At 40.6% G+C, this 19413-nt stretch overlaps 1 pseudogene; it reads left to right on the plus strand.

The window, feature by feature from the left end:
* The first annotated feature begins 7840 nt into the window (after positions 1-7840).
* On the plus strand, positions 7841-16378 carry LOC140222264 (uncharacterized; annotated as a pseudogene).
* Positions 16379-19413: the final 3035 nt, after the last annotated feature.

Genomic DNA, 19413 nt, shown 5'->3' on the forward strand with positions numbered 1-19413 from the left:
ACCTGCTTGTATCTTCATTTGCCAATGTTCCAAAAATTTTGTTTATATTCTAAGCTTCTAAAATTGATCATATATGCTTTGATGAAAGCATTGCCCAAGCTCCTCTTCATTGTTGTCATCTTCATCTCCTGCGTCTTGTTCTCATCACCTTGCTGCTGCCTCTTCTTCATGGATTTTTTCCTGCATGCAGAATAGAACATATATAAAAATATAGCTCTATTGGAAATTTTATGAAATTACCTTTCCAATGAGTAGTCATTCATCTAAAATGGAGTTCAAATGAGGGAGTTATGTCCGTTTTATCCAGCACTGTGCACTGTCCAGAACTAATTTCAAGGCACGCGACCATGGCCATAACCACTTGTAGGAACATCCGATTGCCTTGCCGCTTGATCTGTTGGAACGTAGACTTCATGGGGTTTCTGAATATCCAAAAATATTCTGTTGTTTTCTTCTAAGGTAGCGCAAAATCTTGATGTGACAACAGTAGCTTCTTGTGCTTTGATCCAGAGATGTTGATGATCTTAATCTTGTGGTCTTTGGGCATTATGTCGCACACTCCTCAGCTTCAAGGTCATCACCATTGCTCCACCAGCAAGTAGCATGGAAGAAATGATGCGTCTTCTCCATAATTCTTGCTTCAGCCAAGGTGCTGGGATCAGAGGAGGCTCCTACGCTTTGTGCCGACGATCTGAGCAGTTTTCTTCCTTGTTTGCATTACTTAATTAGAAGCTCTTGAACATCCCACTGGAGAAGATTGGTAGTGTCATGGTGCTTCTAATCTTGTTGCATTCAGTCCTCATCACTTCCAGATCATCTCTTTCTATGCAGAGAGGTTCTCCAATCTTCCATCTTTTCTTGACATGGTCGCTTCCAACACCTTTTGCTTGAAAAAACAAATCTCCAAGGAACATTAGTCCTAAAACTAATTGCCAAAGCAGAAGAGCTGATCTTCAATTCTTTGCACCAGGCTCACCAAATTCTCGACCATTGATACTTGCAAAGTGTAAAATCATCGAAGTGCCTTGCCCAACAGCAAGTACGGGAAAAGTCTTGCATGTAGCTAATTGTCGTCGACACCGTCCAGTTTGAAGGTGTTGCATATTTGTAGGAAGGACTACAAATGGAGATTGGCATCCTCCTTACAAGTGAACGCAATGTCCTGCACCATCTCAATGATTGAAGTGTTAATCTCGAATGGGCCTTCAACTTTAGCTAAGTTTAGGGTCTGAAGATATTTGATGCTTGGTGTCCAGAGCTCACTAAGCTTGTGTTCAAGTTGTTCTCCCATTGCTACTAGTTGTTCAAGTTCAGCTGAATTCTTTTGATGGAGTATGTGTGGTAGTTCTATGTCCTTCACTGTTGATGTTCCTGCTATAGCTGCTCGCTTGATTTTGCCTACAATTTTTATTTTTTCCATGCACAAAAAGAAAAGAAGATATTTGTTTTTTTCAAGAGGCACAAGTTCATCTCATATTAGGGTTAGAAAAACATATATGAGAACTATACAAGAAAAAAATTCACATGAAAATTATGAACAAGAAAAATATTTACCGATGCAAAAGTTAATCTAAAACTTGATCACTTGTTTCCCGGGCATCGGCGCCAAAAAAGCTTGTTGACAGCTATTAGCGCGCCAGTTTGAACCGCAAGCACACAGATCAGTTGTAGCTTTTCCCTTAGAGTATTCCCATAAGATTATCAATCCATGGAAACAAGGTCAGAGGATCTACACTAACTAGGCATCAGGAAACATGATTCGAGTTGCAAGATGACTGTGAATAGATATGAAGCATGAGCAGATATGAACAAGAGGTAACTCATCTAGAGCAAAGCGTAGACTATACATATGTTGTAGTTATACCTAGATGGCAAGCAAAGACATGGTTTTCATACAAAGCGTCTTTAAACCACCAGCTCCAGTCTAACTCCCCAAAATCCCCGCCTTACACGGTATTAGACCCTGTCACGATCCTACCTATCAGCATAGGAAGTCTAAGGGCATGAATGTAAAGCACACGCCAAGATGTTATGCTAGATTGGGCAAGCAATTCTAGTCACCATGACTACAAGAACACCCTATGCAATCTAGTATGTAAATAGATTTGAATAAGCAAACTCATAATAAGAAAAATCATAAAAGGAGGCATATGGATCGCTATTGAATCGGAATCAATCTATTACTTCATCATGAATAATTGTTCATCACAAGATCTCCACCGAGGCCATACCCGTGACTTGTGAATCCTAGCTCCAGAACTCCAGCGTGGATCTTCCTCGTAGGGTGATCATGCCGGCCAGAACCTAGCCTAAGCTAGCCTCTAGACAATTGCACATGCCCTTAGCTCTCTATAGATTGTTGTCCCTCAAGTCCTTCGACTCCTTATGCTTCGAATATGAATTCCACCCCATGTGTCGATAGACAAAGGGGGTATTTATACTCTGGAGAGGTCGCGGTTTAAAAGGGAAGTCGAACGGGCGAAGAAAGACTCAGGCCGATCGGTTTGGGTGGGTCCAGGCCAATCAGCTTGGGTGGGTCCAGGCTGATCGGCCTGGCCCTTCCTTTTGTCCCCTCGCGTCCAACTTCGTTGCCAAGTCTTCTCTGATGTTCTAGAAGCTTATTTTCACTTCCATGTGGACATGGCTCGACGATAACCTTGGGATAAAGATGGATCTTGATATCTTTCCAAAGTGTTGCTTGCTTTCATATTGATTCCGAAGTCAACTTGACATATCTTGTGAAACTTAACCCTTAAGTATTCTTGGAGGAGTCCTCGCCGAAGATGAGCATCAATGGGGCCTAGGGGACCCTAGGCCAATCAGACTGGGCTCCACAGGCCGATTGGCCTAGGCCCTTTTTGGGGCCTCTGGCCTTCGTCTTTCTCTGGATCATCACTTGTCCCGAGTCCCATCCAAATATGCTCCAATTTAGTCCAATTTCCTGCGAAAACAGAATGTTCTCTAAAATACAATGCATATGCAAAAACGGCCCAATTATTGAACATGATCAATAGTTATGATATCCTTTGTATGCTAATATTGAAGATAAATAGGGGTAAAAAGGTGTCAATAACGAGCGTCAACAATCGTGCATCCACGACTGGCTGCACAAAAATCTAGAAGATTAGTTAAATCCTTTCTTGACACTAAAAAGTTTTTCCTTTCTAATATGACACCATATATAACTTTCAGTCCTTATTTGATATTTTCGTCACTTGTGTTAGTTAAGTTAGGTGAAACGATCTCCAAATCACCTCCAAAAATTATGAAACTTTTTGTAGTGATACAACAAATGAATATAAAACCATATTTATTAAAAATACATATACCATTACAGTTTTAAAATAGAAATTCACCAACTTTGGCTACTTTTATAAATTATCCAAATTTTTATGGAACAAAAACACTTTTCAATTGTAAGAAAATAACTAATATTTCCCACATCGGATGCTGGAACTTATTAAATTGTTTCAACCAAAACTTACATAGAGAATTATGAAGAACTGTAAGTTTGGGAAAATTTAAAAGAACCTTGTAATTCTCTATGTAACTTATGATAAAAAATAATTTTATAAATGGTTGCATCTCATGTAAGGAACATTAGTTGTTTTTCCATAATTTTTGAAAAGTCTTTTAGTACCATAAAAATTGAAATATGCTTCGGAAGTAGTTAGATTTAATATTTTAATTTGAAAATGGAAAAGTTACATGTGCTTTTTTGAAAGAAAAATGGACTCATCTTTATCAAAAAAAAGTTTAATGAATTTTGGAGGTGATTTGATGGTTGTTTGGTTCGATTTATGTGATAAAAGTGATGAAAATATCAAATAAGGAATAAAAGATAGAATTCGGTGTCATATAAGGGATGGGAAGTTTTTTAGTGTCAAGAAAGGAATTTAGTCATCTTCTAGTGTTAAATAAGGAATTTTCTCGTACCAATACCAATACGGGATGAGCTACCTAAGGATTGTTTATTGCGGAATTAGGATCGTTAATTGGGTCAAAGCTGAAAAACTATGTAATGGCAAGAGAACAATCATCCCACTTGCTACATACAAAGAACAACAATAACAATAAAAGCTCACCATCACAAAGTTATAGAAATTTCGTTCAAAACATTGATCGACTCAGATGACTCATGCAGCTTCTTCCATCACGAGCCGCCTATGAAATCTGGCCTTTTGAACCTTGCCATAGCCGATTTTGAGACTCAGCGGTATTGCATCCATCATTAGATTTTTTTTCCCCTATTCTTCAACACTTCTATTGTTGAGTTTTATTAGAAATACCATTGGTAAGGTCATTTGATCACCTCACATCACATCACTAGAATTTATCATACAGCGAAATTTCGGTGTAGAGTAAAACAACAAATGTTAATATGTAAACGTGAAATTATTTAATTAACTACCATAAGTCGGCTAGAAAAATGATTTTATGAAAATGAAAATATTTTTTTATGAAAATGAAAATAAAATTTTCCCATGGCAATACCCTGGAAGAGTCTAGAAAAGTTTCAAAGGGGCCCCAACAATAATACATGAGCCATCAAAAAGAATAAATAAAGTTTACTTTTTATTTATATGGTAAAATCTTGTGCATATATACCTGTGGACCGTGTCTAGTACAATGCCCGATCCGCCTGAATGAAACAAAACATTTTATTTACCTATGATGTTTTAAGCATATTTCTACAATAGAAAATGCATGCGCAGTGCACTTAATGACACCCATGATTTCCATCTTTATTAATAAAAAAATATTGATATTATATGCTATGCTATGATGTAAAATAGCCGGTGGCACTCAATATTAATAATAGCCATTGCTATATTTCCTTTATTCACATCAAGAATAATTAGTAATGTTTCGTAAAGCAACCTAGTGGTGAATCTAGGGGTGGGCTATAGGTGGGCCACGGCCCACCTTTAAGATCAAGCCCAAGGACTCCCACCCCAAGTTCTTTTATCGACTCCCCAATTGCCCGACCAAGAAAGTTAGGGTTTAGGTAGAACGATTGGGGTGGCGGCTGGTGCTCGGAGGCTACCGGATCTAGCAATGGCAACTTGGGGAGAGAAGTAGCCTTGAGTGTGAGCTACGATGGCACCACCCTATGAGGGATGGTGATAGGGAAGCACAAGGTGGTGGGGGTAGATCTAGTGGCGGGTCGCAAGTTTGTGACCTTGACTGGCATCGATGACGCAGTGAGGGAGAAAGTTATGGTCGTGTGATTTGCGACAGGGCGACTCCGCAAGGGAGGAGCAAGGAAGTGAGGGTAGATTCAACACCAGCACGGTGTGTGAACAGTGCAGCACACGGCGGCACCCTTGACCAGCGACAGCGTTTCCAGGCTAGCGTGCAGCAGCAAGGTAATTCACTAACTTGTTTTACTGGCTTGCATATTGGTAGCCTTGGTAGGGATGTACGATTGTAGAAATTAAAATTTTGTAACTTATTGTGTACAATTGTGTTGCAGAAATGTTAAATGAGCATTTTTTTCAATGAATTTAGTAAGAATTAAGTTGTGAAGTAGGATGGGTGTTAGTCTTGGCTTTTGGATAATTGTCTAGTCGCATTCATTGAGCAAGATATTTTCTTAGCATAAGCCTGACAATTAGTATCGTAATCTTTGTTGAACTATTGTAGGTGTGAAAGCTTCTTTTGAGGCAAATTTACTCACTTTTGATTTCAAGATATTTGTAAGACTCCTTATTAAGATTATGTACTTGCATTGTTACTTAGCATTTTACATTTGTGATATTATAAAATTTTCCTTAGTTGAATCACTCTAGCTTGAAAATCCTCGATACACCACTGAAGCAAAGAACTAGAAGAGATTAATTGCAGCCATGGTTAATTTGTCCTTAATGAGACAAACATAAGGCAGTTAGAGAAGAACCAATCAAATTTCATGTTTTTGGCTACATAGAATGTATTGATGCACAATTTATTATAGTTTTTTATCAAGATGTTGCTCATGGATTAGAGCTAGAAAAGAACATACCCCTTTGTATTCTACTAGCTAGTTGATTTTGTCATGAAACTAATTAATTGATTTTGGTCTTGTCAGCATGGCTCCGAGAACATCAAGACCGATGATCATCAACGAAGACATACCAGAAGAGGTCATATGCTATGACATCTTTCCACGTCTACCTTTCAAGCTGGTCATGAGTTTGAAGACTGTATCCAGGCATTATTGCGCACAGCTCACAAGTAACACCAGGTTTGCTGCTATACAGGCGACAGTCTGCCCATCATGCCCTGCTCTCATCCACATCGGTCGCTCTGATGAGTCCTCTAGGTATTCCCTTGATGTGCTTTCATCAACACCTGCAATCGTTGGTATTCCCTCATCAGGACTTGATTTCCTTGGTTGCCCCATGGATAATGGCCATTTCGACCTCCTTGCCTCATCAAATGGCCTTCTCTGCATCCGCTACACTTCATACCATATAGGCCCTCTCACTCCACCACCTATCACTTTTATCGCAAATCCAGCAACTCAGCAAGCCAAACCTATCCCAGGAGCACCCCAGCATCTAGTCAACAATAGAGCTGTGGGACTTGTGTTTGATCCATCAGATGACCCTCTAGCTAAACAGAAGTTCATGATAGTTAAGGCATTACCATTTGCAACCACCAATGATGCATTAACCAAGTTCCGCTTTGTCACATTCTCTTCGGACACCGGTCGATGGGTCATGTCAGATACATTTATTATTGCAAACATCGAACAAGTGAGGTGCAATAAGGTGGTATGTGCAAGTGGTGTGCTATACTGGGATTATCAGGAGGATTTAATCTGGTTTGATGTTACTAGAAGTGTAACAGGGAGCATCAAGATGCCCTGGAAGCTACAAGAGTCCAACTTTGAGGGGTGGGAACGCCATAGCATTGATGTTTCTAACAATGGTATGCTCATGTGCACAATCATAGACAAGGATGGTTTGGCATTGTACCAGCTTGTGACAATTGGTGATCACTATTGGGAGCTCAAGCACAAGAAAGGATGGAAAGACATTATGGAGACGAGTGGTGACGCATTCCAGTTCTGCCACTCGATGAAGCTACGCAATGGGTGGCAGAAAAAGTTCTGTGAGAGGTGGTTTGTGCGACCGCTTGGTTTAGAAAATGGGCGGTTGGTTTATATTGGGGTGAGGCTGAAATGGAAGACATCTGATAGGGTATTACGCTATGACATGGACTCAGGCAAGGTGGACAATATTGGAAAGGAACTGGGCCATGCGTTTGGCATGTACTGCGCGTTTGGATACCGCAATAGCATGGCTGCTCTTCCACCAATTGATGAGCCAAAATTACAAGACGGTATCTGTGATGATAAATCTGGTGGTTGCGTATGTGCAACAGAAGGTAATAAAGAATAGTTTTTATGGCTTCTTATCTTTCTATATTAAAGAACATGATTTGGAGATTTTTGGATAATGCTGTTTCCTTTTGGTGGGAGCATGTGTGATGGTTCCCGTTATGTACCACTGTGAGTTCCAGAGAATGCTGTAAGAATATTGCTTGGCTAATTTCAATTTGGTGATTTAAGTATAGGAGAAATCATATGATGGTGGTGTGCTTATATTTTTACATTCTATTTTGTTGTTTTCGGTAGTTGACTAGTACTAACCAAGAACTCGGAGTAACATTTCTATAGACCAGGACACCAGGATGACCAGAGTCCCGACAAATATAGACAATCCATCGATGATAGTGCTTGGGTGTTCATGATTTCGTGGTGTACGAAGCCTTGTCTTGACCAACTATGGTTTTCGTCGATTTCACATCATGCAGGAAAATGTGAACTGATACCATGACCTAGACATATGCGTAAACGCGTATCAAGTCTGAATCAAGTGTTCAGGAGAGGGCACTGCGACCGGCAAAGGCATATGCGTAAACCGGTCACATGGCATTGAGAGACATGAAGTGAGGCCGCAAGACATAATACTACTAGTACATTGTAGGAAGCCGGCTAGGAGAGCTATGCAATGCACATGCCAATGCAATCTACACCTCTATCCTTAGACTTTCCGTGGCCAATAACAAACAGAAGCATACTACAGTTTGGAAGCCGAAGAGGCCGCAAGACGCTTTGATAGGCGCGAGAGACCCATCGTCTTCCCGGCCGGGCTACCGCATTACTCCTTTGATTATGACCTCGCCATTCGTGCGATGTTAATCACAATTCACAAGACACCAAGCGCACGCACGCCGTCCTCGCTGCTTGATTAACCCCGACGGCCTGGCTATTCATCTCCCAGACCACAGCGCTAGAGCACCAAGATCACAAGACATGTTAGCGTAGTCTTTTCAGCTTAGCAGAACAATGGGCTCGACCTCGACGTTCTCGGCGGCGGCAATGGCGGAGGCGAGGGAGCACGTCGAGCAGATCCGGCAGGAGCGGTTCTTCATCGGGCGAGAGGAGAGAACCCGCTGGCGGAGGACATACACCAGGCGGTCACCTACCTCTCCGAGGAGCTCTACTCCAAGGATGTTCATTTCCTCATGTATCTCATCCAGGTATACCGTATCTACCGAGCTTTCCACACACCGCCTTCATATTCCTCCCATGCTATGAATCTATGATTGCGATGAAAATGCGTTTGCAAATCAAAACAGTTATATGTCCTGTAATCCTGCTATGGTACTTTTTTTTATCTAGTAAATAGCTGCACTTGCCAAAGGTAGTCACACTAGCCTTTATACTCGCTAAATCTGGGTACACCACTTTCAGAATTCTCAATCTGTGCAGTTAGGTAAAAACTTTAAAAAAAAGTACGTAGAGCATTTTCATACATGCATGCATGCTTTCAAAATTTTGTGTCGAAATAGAATATTTAATAAGTTGACATATATTAGAAGGCATCATTTGTCTTTTTTAGTGGGTCAACATATTTTGACCTTTTGTAAGTTAAGTTTCTGCATAGTCATCCTTCTTTATCGTTTGGTCATAATTTTGTTCTATTTTTGTTAGATACGCATGCCTGAATATTTTGAGAACTTTTTTGAAGTGGAAATTCGTTCATACAAAAATAGCTTGTGTATGTGAAAGAAAGATCACCAAAGAAATTCATAAATGCCAGTAAGCATTAGTCCATGGGTTTTACATAGTCCATGAATCATGATAATGAGTTTGCTGGGAAGATGGTTCATATGGTGGTGTATAAGGGGTCCTTATACATTTTAAACTCTTTGGAAACAAATATTTTGAAATAAACCTTTTTCATGCCATTTTGGGTGGTCCGACAAGAGAACTGTGTCACATCATGTTGCCACGCCATATTTTGAATAAGGCACAGTTTCTGTGATAGCGTTGTCTTGCCGTGGTTGGAAGTGCCGTGTGATGTTTTTGTTCTCAGGCTCTGGTGTGGCAATTTGCTATGATTGTATCACTAAAATGGAAAAATCTTAAACATCTTTTTGGTATGAGGTTATTTTTAAAATACTAGTTTGCAATGGGTTTGAGATAGTAAAGAATCCATGATGATGAGGCCATGTCCTAAAACAATTAGCGCTTGTTATACACAAATACTTTAGAATCACTATTTTTCCAACTAAATTTTTGATACTAACCCCTTTAGCCATGCCAATGTAAGAGGTGTGACAAAAATGCCTTGAGTCACAAAGCATGGAGCCTGTTTCACCCATATCAGCGTTATCATGCTACAGTATTGATGTTGGTGAAATGCTGTACTCTCACTCCAATCCAATCGTACCTTTTTTATTTGAGGAGGGGCAATGCTGTTCTCGGATTGGCACTTCTATATATCTGCCACAAATGTGCCGCCATCTCTCAATGCACCGGAGGTGTTTCATGAATTGCCGCTGAGGTGATCTCTAGCCTGTTCTCACTGGCAGACCAATTTTAGTAAAGAAGGGGTTTAAATCCTCTACTTATAGGAGAATTCAGGCTTAAGTTAGTCACGCTGTGGCCTTGTGGAAGAACCTTTGCAGTAAATTTGATCATGTAATTAACCAAGGCTCTTTTATGGAGTCTAAAACGTTTTCTGTTTTTCCAATGTATACCTTTGTCAAGATATGTTCCTTTTAGCATTTAGTGTGGTTGATTGCCTTTGAAACATTTCAATTGGCCGACGCTTTTACAAATTGCAATACAGCAGAAATATGACTAGTGGTTCCTGCTATCAGCTGGAGATAATATAAATTAGGAGTTTGATAAGTGTGGCAGTACAGGTTGGGTTCGTAGGTGAGTTTCGCTTGGATGGAACAAATCATGGACAACTTGATCCTCCAAGTGGAGCAGATAACTAGTATGTTGTTCTGTATACCGGATCCATGTCACTTAATTGCCTGCAGTAGGCACTCGCTGGTTTGTCTTTGTTGGATTAATGGCAGAGTGATAAAGGTGAATTAGGTGGCCATGGGTCTATGTCGCGGACTATTGAAATCGTGGTTTCATGCATGTGCAATTATTTGAATTATAGGAAGCTTAGCCTGAGCTAGCTCAGGTTGTGGGTGTGGATGTACATGTGGACCACCTAGGTTCAAGTCCTCGTTGAATTAGGGTGCCTATTTTTTTCTTAATATAAAGCCACCTAGTTCCTCCTAAGTTGGTCTAGTTTTTCATTCTTTGAATTATGATACTCCAAAATTATTTTCTAGACATGGTTGACATGCCTCATCACCAAACTGTCTATCAATAACTCTGAACGTAGTACTGATTTGTCCATGTGATAAAAGTTTCTGAAACTTTTAGTCCTAAAGAGAAGTTTTTGATAGGAATAGAAAAAAAAAGATATCATTATTTGATTCACTGTTATTAATAAAATCTACTGTAGGGAACCTCTATTGTTTAAAACTACAGGATTTTTCTTTTGTTATCATCTTGCTTATTTTTCATAAAGATTATCCTTTTATCGTTGCTACAGAGTGAATGAAAATAATTGTCAACCAAATGGCTGGCTCCATGATTGTTTGTGCAAATGTAAAGCATCATTACTTGAAGGATATGATAGCATCAGTGTACAATTTTATGTTTATTGATGTGTTATTACTTATTAGCTTTTAATTATATGCATCTACTGCTACATCATAATTTTCATAGATCTGCTACTTAGTGAGAAAATTTCATGCTTGGCCTAATCTCTTAAAATTGTAGAATGCGGAGGACAATGAGTATCCATTAGATGTGTCACCAGCACTGGAGTTCGTAATAACGAAAAAGGACATTACTGCTACAGGAGCTGAATCAACACTTCTTATCTTCAATATGAATGGAGCTTTTTTCTGCATCAAATGTTGAATCCATTTGTACGATTGGCAAGTCAACTAAGAAAGGAAACAGACATCTTGGCTACATTGGTGAAAAAGGTGCTCCTGTGTCATGAGATTAACTTTTGATTTGGAGTAAAAGTGCCTATTTCCTAGTTTAATTGGGCTTATGCAGCAAGTATGAAAGCGTCTTCAATCATATGAGCGATGAACTCTCCTGTTTCATTTTCTATTACTTTTTTGCAATCAACAAATTTTGTGTGGATGAAGTTCGTATTTACACCTGTTAAATGCTCTTAAGTCTGTCCCTTGAATGTCGTATAAATTAATTCAACTCGAAGTAGCATGTTGGCATCTTCAACAATAATTTTTCCTTACCGTAATAATTCATTTTTTTGTAATTATAAGGAATATATAGGTGTTCTTCTTAAAAAACTAAGGCCATGCATGTACTTTCTTGTCATTTTTTCTTTATGTTGCATTTCTAGTTCTTCTAAATGGTAATCTACCTTCATTCAGGTATCGGGTTTAAAAGTGTATTTCTGGTTTCAAGTCAGCCTCATATCTTCAGCAATGGATATCAGATAAAGTTCAATGCAAAACCTTCGGCAGAGTGTGATATAGGATACATTGTTCCTGAATGGGTTGATGGGAAGCCAAATATTGATGACCTAAGAACAGTATATGGCCATTCTAGGAGCCTTCCTACAACAACTATTATTACCTCTTAAGACTGATAAGATACTTGCTGTGAAGAAAAAACTTTCTAGCACACATCCTGAAATTCTTCTGTTTCTTTCAAAGATTAGGCAGCTCTCTGTCAGGGAAATGGACAATGATCCTAAGGCCAGTAGGAGCCAGATTTCTATCTCCAGTGAAGTGGACTACAAGACGAGGAAAGACATAGATACAAAGTCTTACACACTTCATCTTGCTATGCAGGAAAATAGCAAGGGACAAGAAGAAGAGTGCACCTATTATATGTGGAAGCAGAAGTTTGTAGTCAAACCAGAGTGCAAAATTTAGAAAAGGATCGAAGTTGATCAATGGGTAGTTACCTTGGCATTTCCTCAGGGACAGAATGAGCAGAGGAGCACAATCACCTGGCGTTTACGCATTCCTTCCTACTGAGATGGTGACGAATTTGCCCTTCATTATTCAAGTAGATTTTCTTCTGGATTCATCCCGAGAGTCTATTTTATTTGACAGCCAATGGAATCGCGGCATACTTGAGTGTGTACCATCTGCTTTTGTCAATGCTTTTGGATATCTCTTGAAATCATCAAGCAATGCACCGCTATTTGCACTCCTACCCATTTTCAGGTTTATCACCCACACCCATAACTGAAAGGAACATCTTCAACTTGTGCCATGTAATGCCTGTAATTGATAACTTCGGACAGGTGATAAAATCGAGAAATTCATTGCTTGTTCCTGCTGATGGAAGCAAGTGGGTCACACTGATTGGTACTAATCCTTGGAGATTGCAAAAGTATGTTGAGCTCTCAGCAGATTATAGCTCTTCAGGAAGATATGCCGGAAATTGCACATCTGAAGGTCAACTCATAGCATTCCTGAGGACCTATGCACAAGCAGCTGATATACCATTTATACATCCTCCAAATTCAAGCATCCCCACAGTCTCTTCTCCTCTGGCAATGGAAAATGCTCTTTTGCTGCTACAATGGATTAGGAATCTAAGATCAAGCAATGTCCTACCTAAAAAATTCTTAAACTGCATCAAGAATGAGAAGTGGCTAAAGACATCTGTTGGTTACAATTCACCATCAAGAACATTTCTGTCAAGTCCAGGATGGGGAAGTAAGCAGCAAATACAATTTGTCTTTGCTAACCTGCCCATAATAGATGAAGAGTTCTATGCAAACAAAATAGGTGTTTACAAGGAAGAGTTGAGGATAATGGGAGTGCAATTTGAGTTTGCAAATGCATCTGTGCATATTGGTAATCAGCCTTTGAGCATGGAGAATGCTATTTTACTTCTACAATGGATTAGGGATCTAAAATTGAGGAGCGTCCAGCTTCCCAGGAACGAGTTAAAGCCGTATCAGGAACGGAAAATGGCTGAAGACATCAATTGGTTGCAATGCACCATCCCGATCCTTTATGTTGAGTGCGGAATGGGCAAATTTGCGACTGGTTATATCTCAGCTAGCTAATGTACCCTTGGTTGACCATGAGTTTTATAAGAACACAATAAGTTCTTACAAGGAGGAGCTGGGATCCATTGGGGTACAATTTGAATTTTCATACACATCCATGGACATGGCCACCACACTATTGACTATGGAGAATGCTATTTTACTTCTACAATGCATTAGCAGTCTAAGGTTGAGATGCACCCAGCTACCTCAGAAGTTCTTGAGCTTTATCAGCAAAGGAAAGTGGCTAAACACATCCTTGGGTTACAGTTCACCTTTAGGATGTTGAGCGCAGAATGGGAAAATTTTCCACAATTTCAATCAATATTAGCTGATGTACCCATTATTGATCAAGATTTTTATGGAAACAAAATAAGTGCTTACAAGGAAGTGTTGAGAGTTATTGGAGTACAGTTTGAGTCAACAGATGCAGCTGTACATATATGCAACCATCTTATGTCAATACCATCTAAAACTTTCTCTCGAGCCAATATGTTTGCGTTGCTTCAATCGATCAGATTTCTGAATGAGAGTAACAAGACTCCACCATATCTCATTGAACAAATGAGAAATGGCTGCTGGCTCAAGACTTGTCTTCACAGCAGATCACTGGTAAATTCTATCCTATTTAGTTCAAAATGGCAAGATGCCTCTGTCATCAGTATCTTGCCTTTTATCGACAGAGTCTTCTATGGGGTTGACATAGCTGATTTCAAATCGGAGCTTAAGCTATTTGGAGTTGTTGTTGACTTCAAACAGAATTTTCAGCTGGTAGTTGACAACTTAAGGTTCTCTGAAGATACAATCACCCCTGGTGCCACAATACTAATGCTCAAGTTTATTTGGTATGCCAAGGAATCTCTTGATTTCGTAGAAAGGCTGAAAGATATCAGATGGTTGAAGACTGATGTTGGCTTCAAGCTCCTCGTGAAGTGTTCCTTGTTGATGATGATTGGAAGTGTCTTTTGAATGTTGTTGAAAAGGTACCACTGCTTGATCTGGAATTTTATGGGCCTGAAATCAGGCTGTATATGGAAGAATTAAGTAAGACTGGTCTAATTGCTGGCTTGAAGGAGGCAAGTAAAAGAATAGTGCATGATGTGACGAAACTTGTACACACGTGTTCTCTTACAAACGAGAGGGCACTTGCAATGCTAGAATGCTACAGAGACCTAGTCACAAAGCATGGGAAGGTACCAACTCATCTTGCCAACTTCATGCACCGTGAGAGATGGCTGCATACGTCGTTCGGTTTCAGGTCTCCTAAGGAAGCAATTCTTTTCAGTTCTGCATGGGAGCCTATTGCTTCAGTTTCCAGTCTACCTTTTATTTATGGTACCAATACGCAGTATGGCCTGGGCGAGGAGATCTAATGCTACAGAAATGAACTCATAGCGTTTGGTTCCAAAGTTGGATTGGAACAAGGTGCAGCATTTGTCATCTCGGGACTCAATATTCCACATGATGCTTCAGCTGTGACTCCAGAAGCAATTATCTCATTGCTAAAGTGCATCAGGAGCTGGAGGAAAAATGGGACTGCACTTCCTCAAAGTTTCAAGAGTGCAACAAACGTGAAGTGGGTTAAGACCACTGCAGGGTACAGGAACCCAAATGGGTGTATCCTGTTTGAGTCGGTGTGCTCTTCTCATGTACACAGGGAGGATGGCCCTTTCAAAGACGAAATGTTTTATGGCCACGAGCTAGTTTTGTATGAGTGAGCTGCTGGCAATAGGAGTTGCTCTGAATGCCAATGCTGGTTGTGCACTGATGGCACAGCATCTACAAGGTCTTTCTAATGTTGATAAGATTTCTAGGATATACTCGTATTTGGAAGCATGCCGTTGGAAGCCTCGGTACACTAGTGATGACTGGATTTGGATACCCCATGAAGCTGATGAAGGAGCATGGGTCAACCCAGCCAGTTGTGTTCTTTATGATAGGAATAGCCTTTTCGGCTCTCAGCTTCATGTTCTGGTAAAATGGTACAACAGCAAATTGCTTCGGTACTTCAACACGATTTTTGGTGTGAAGCATCATCCAACTGTTAGCGATTATTGCAAGCTCTGGAGTGTGTGCAGGACTCCAACTCTGCACTGGCACAAAAATATTGTGCTGCTTTCTGGAAATTCTTTGGCAAGAACTGGAGCACCGATATGGGGAAGTTTATCGCTGGTTGTATCACGAAGGTTCCAGTTTGTTCTGGAGATCAGATCTTGCTACTTGAGAAACAAGATGTCTTCATTCTTGATGATCTACTACTGGAGGATCTGTTCAAGAAGCAGGCTCAGCAACCTTTATTCGTTTGGTATCCTTCAGCTAGTCTGCCATGCTTGTCTCCTACAAAATTAAATGACATCTACAGTAGCATTGGTATTCAGAATATTTCGAAAGCTGTTGCAAGGGGTGAATCCGAGGGCTTGAAAATCGAGCATGTAACCATTGTTCATAAAGGTACAGTGATTAAACCTGGCTTGCTCAGAATTGTCCTAGCTTTCCTTGCCGACCCAATCCTCAATATTTCTGCTGATAAGAGACATGAACCGGTCTCAGGTCTCACCAATGTAGTTGTCTATGAGACAAGCATGCCTCTTACTGTGAGCTATCAGGTTGGACTATCTTCAGGAAGAAACATGGTTGTTACATCTGCACGTTTTTTCTGTTGGGAGAGGGAGGACTCAAGGCTAGATGTGACAAAGACTGAAGTAACAGGATTAGTGACCAATTCAGTGAAGATGGAGCATGCAGCGTGCTTTGCTGAGGAGATCTCTAAAGGGCTGTTATTTGAGAATGCAGATCATGTCCCAGCTCTTGCTGAACTCGTGAGGACAGGATTTTTGCTGGACTTTGATGTTCCTGCTGTTGAGATTTTGTTGAAGTTGAAGAACCTACGGCTGTTCGAGAAGGATGAACAGTTCCTTTTACCATACACTGATATGCTTCGTGCTAACAGATCATGTGGTTCTTCCTATGTATGATTCTCTCTCTCTCTCTCTCTCTCGTGTGTTTGGAGCAAGACTTGCTAACATCTATCATATTCTGCAGGTGTGACAAAGCATTTGCCGGGTCATGAATCATCTGTTCTCCTTGTTCAGAGATGCACCGAGTGCGTGAGATTCCATCCGCGGAGGGCATAAGTACTGCTCTGAACTTTACGTGCAAAGACAAATAAAAAAGGTTCCCTCTGTGGATTCATTATAATTCCTGACAGAAATTGTGTTCATGATAAATTGCAGACTCAAAGGATGCCTTCAAATGAAAAGCGCGCTCTCCTGCAGCTGTCTCTTCATACATTACAAAACTTGTTTTCTGCAAGATGGGATTCTCCAATTTCTAGCATATATGTGGTGTCTCTTGTTTGCCAACTCTTAGTTTTTACGCAGTTTCTTGCTATATGTTTTGAGCGAACTGTTGTTTTTGAGAGATTTGTCCTGGATGTTTTAATTACGAACTGCGATTTGAACTTTGGGTTGAATCTTACACCCTGCCGTGCATGTTAATCAGTCACATATTGGAGCTTAGTATTTTTTTTATTAGTTTTATCAGTCATATATTGGCAAAAATATCACTTGCCTGTGTTAGTGTGAAGAATTATTAAATTGGCTCGGTTGTGGGTTGTGCTTCGTTGAAAATTCATCTTTAACTACAAAATGGGATATGTCTTCGTTTGCACAAATTCTTGACAGTGAATTTGTCAAATACTTTCAGATACATCAGTATAAGGGTTTATTTCCAAGTACTCCTTCCATCCCAAACTTTTTAGCATTTTCAGATTAACAGCTTTTACTATATATCTAGACATATTGGATATCTTGGTATAATCAAAATTTATGAACCTAAAAATACCAAAATAACCTACAGTTTGGAAAAGAGATAGTATTTTGTTACAAATGTATACACGATATACCCTTGTGGTTTACTCAGGACATATAGTTTCAAATATTTTGGCTACTTTTATTTTTTTACTTCAAACTCCTTTAGAGAAAGAAATAGAAATATCAATTGTGATTTTACCCCTACTTATTGAAATCCAAGCCACCATTTACCCCTATTTTTGACTCCGTTAGTTAGAGCTGGATTAAACATTTTTTAAAAAACAAACCTTCAAAGTAATGGGAATATACAAAACTACCCCTTATCCACACATACAGTATACTTGATAGTTGATACACCGCCCTATCCCGTTGTAACACCCAATGTTATTAAAAGCCTAAGAATGGTCATTAAGATGTTGATGGTGAAATTTGGATTAAAAAGAAGTATTATGAGCCAAGTCAAATTTGAGTCAAATTTGGCGAAAAATTCAAATTCAACATTCAAATTTGGAAAAATTTGACAAAAATGTGGAATAAAGTTTTGAAGGTATTTAGAATTCAAAAGAATCAAGTTTGAAGTCAAATTCAAGTCATAGACACCTCAAATGCATAGTCAAAGATGGTTGACTTGAGTTACTGTTCACTATCTGAAAAATATCGTCTGAAAACCGTGACAGTCATTCAACTTTGAAATTAATTTCTGAAGGTTTTTCATATAAGCTTTGAGAGTTTTCGGAGCACCAGTTGACTTGGATGTCCAGTGAACATATTGGACATGTTGTTGGACAAAGTAAAGAAAAAATTCAAATTTTTCTTGGAGCCCAAAGTTTGAAAATTTCACTGTCTGGAGTTAACTGTCGAAACTGAATGGCAATGGCCATTTCAACTCTAAAGACAGTGAAAATTTACCAACTTTGGCTCAAGATTTTGAAGGATTCTACATGTAAATGATGGGCAAAAACATGCAAAATGGGATCTATGGTACATAGCCAACAATTGATTGTAGCTCTTGGACAAGATAAAGTTAGTTTGAATATTTGAATTGGAGTTTAAAGTTTGGACAGTGGCTGTTTGAGCTAACTGACGAAACTGAATGGGGGTGTTTGATTAAACACTGATAGTGCAGTGCAAGGGTCCAAGTTCGGGTCTTCAAATCAAAGTGATGGAGTGATCTTTTGCCCTCTATGCAAATCTATAAAATGCAGCTCTGAGGGTCCTCTGCAAGTTTGTTTAAAAGAGATTGTGACGTTTGAATTGGAAATCGGGCGCAAGATTGGTTTGAATTTCGGGCGGAATTGGGAAGAAAGGGGGAGGAGCAGAGCCGGGCTGCTACCACGCAGCTGCTTGCTGCCGATGGCAAGGGCGGTTTTGCCGTGCCACGCACCGGTGCAGGCATGCGCGGTGAACCAGGCAGGCAAGCAGGACGTGGCCATCGCAAGGGCGGTGAAAATTTGTATAAATTACTGTTGCCATCTTTATCCTTTCACTGCGCCACTCCTTTTTACCGCACCTCGGTCACCGGCAAGTTCTGCCGCCGTCCCGCCACCGCCGGTCGTTTCCTTCTACCAGAACCACTGCCTTGACTTCTTGAATCCATCCCACCAGTCGTTGTCCAACCCCATCCACCACAGCACCTTCCAGCTGTCATTGTCCTCAAGTCCAGTAAGTCTCTATTTTGGTAAGGCCGCCGCTGTGGAGTGCTATGTTGCCGAAGCTGTAGTCATTGTTTGAGCGTATGGGTGTGTCACACGCGAGCTCTAGATGGTTTAGGCCTGGCTTGTTGGCCTGGAGCACAGCCGGGTTGGTCGGGACTCCTGCACGACCGCGCGCACACCTCCACCATGGCCGCCGTAGTCGAGCTCTTTGCTCCGGCTACGGGGAGCCTTGGTTTGGGCAAGCGCCAAGTGTTTTAGGTTAAGGCGAAGCCTCTGAGCTAGTTCGTTGCCGTCGAGTTACCGCTGTTGAGCCGCACGCCGCCGGGAACCCTAGCGCAGCCCGTTCCACCACTGTCCATCACCGTTCGCCACTGCCGCTCGCCAACCCACCCTAAGAACACCACCAGTAGGTGCGCGTGGTCGAGGCGAGTCTAGCTGGGTAGTCCCCGTCGCCGGAGACCTTGCTGGCGTTGAGTTTCCACCTCTACCCACAGGTGGACCCATAGTTTGGGCTGGGGGCACTGTGCTTAGGTCTAGACCCGC

This window comes from Setaria viridis, chromosome 3 (genome assembly GCF_005286985.2).
Source record: "Setaria viridis chromosome 3, Setaria_viridis_v4.0, whole genome shotgun sequence".
Classification (NCBI taxonomy): domain Eukaryota; kingdom Viridiplantae; phylum Streptophyta; class Magnoliopsida; order Poales; family Poaceae; genus Setaria; species Setaria viridis.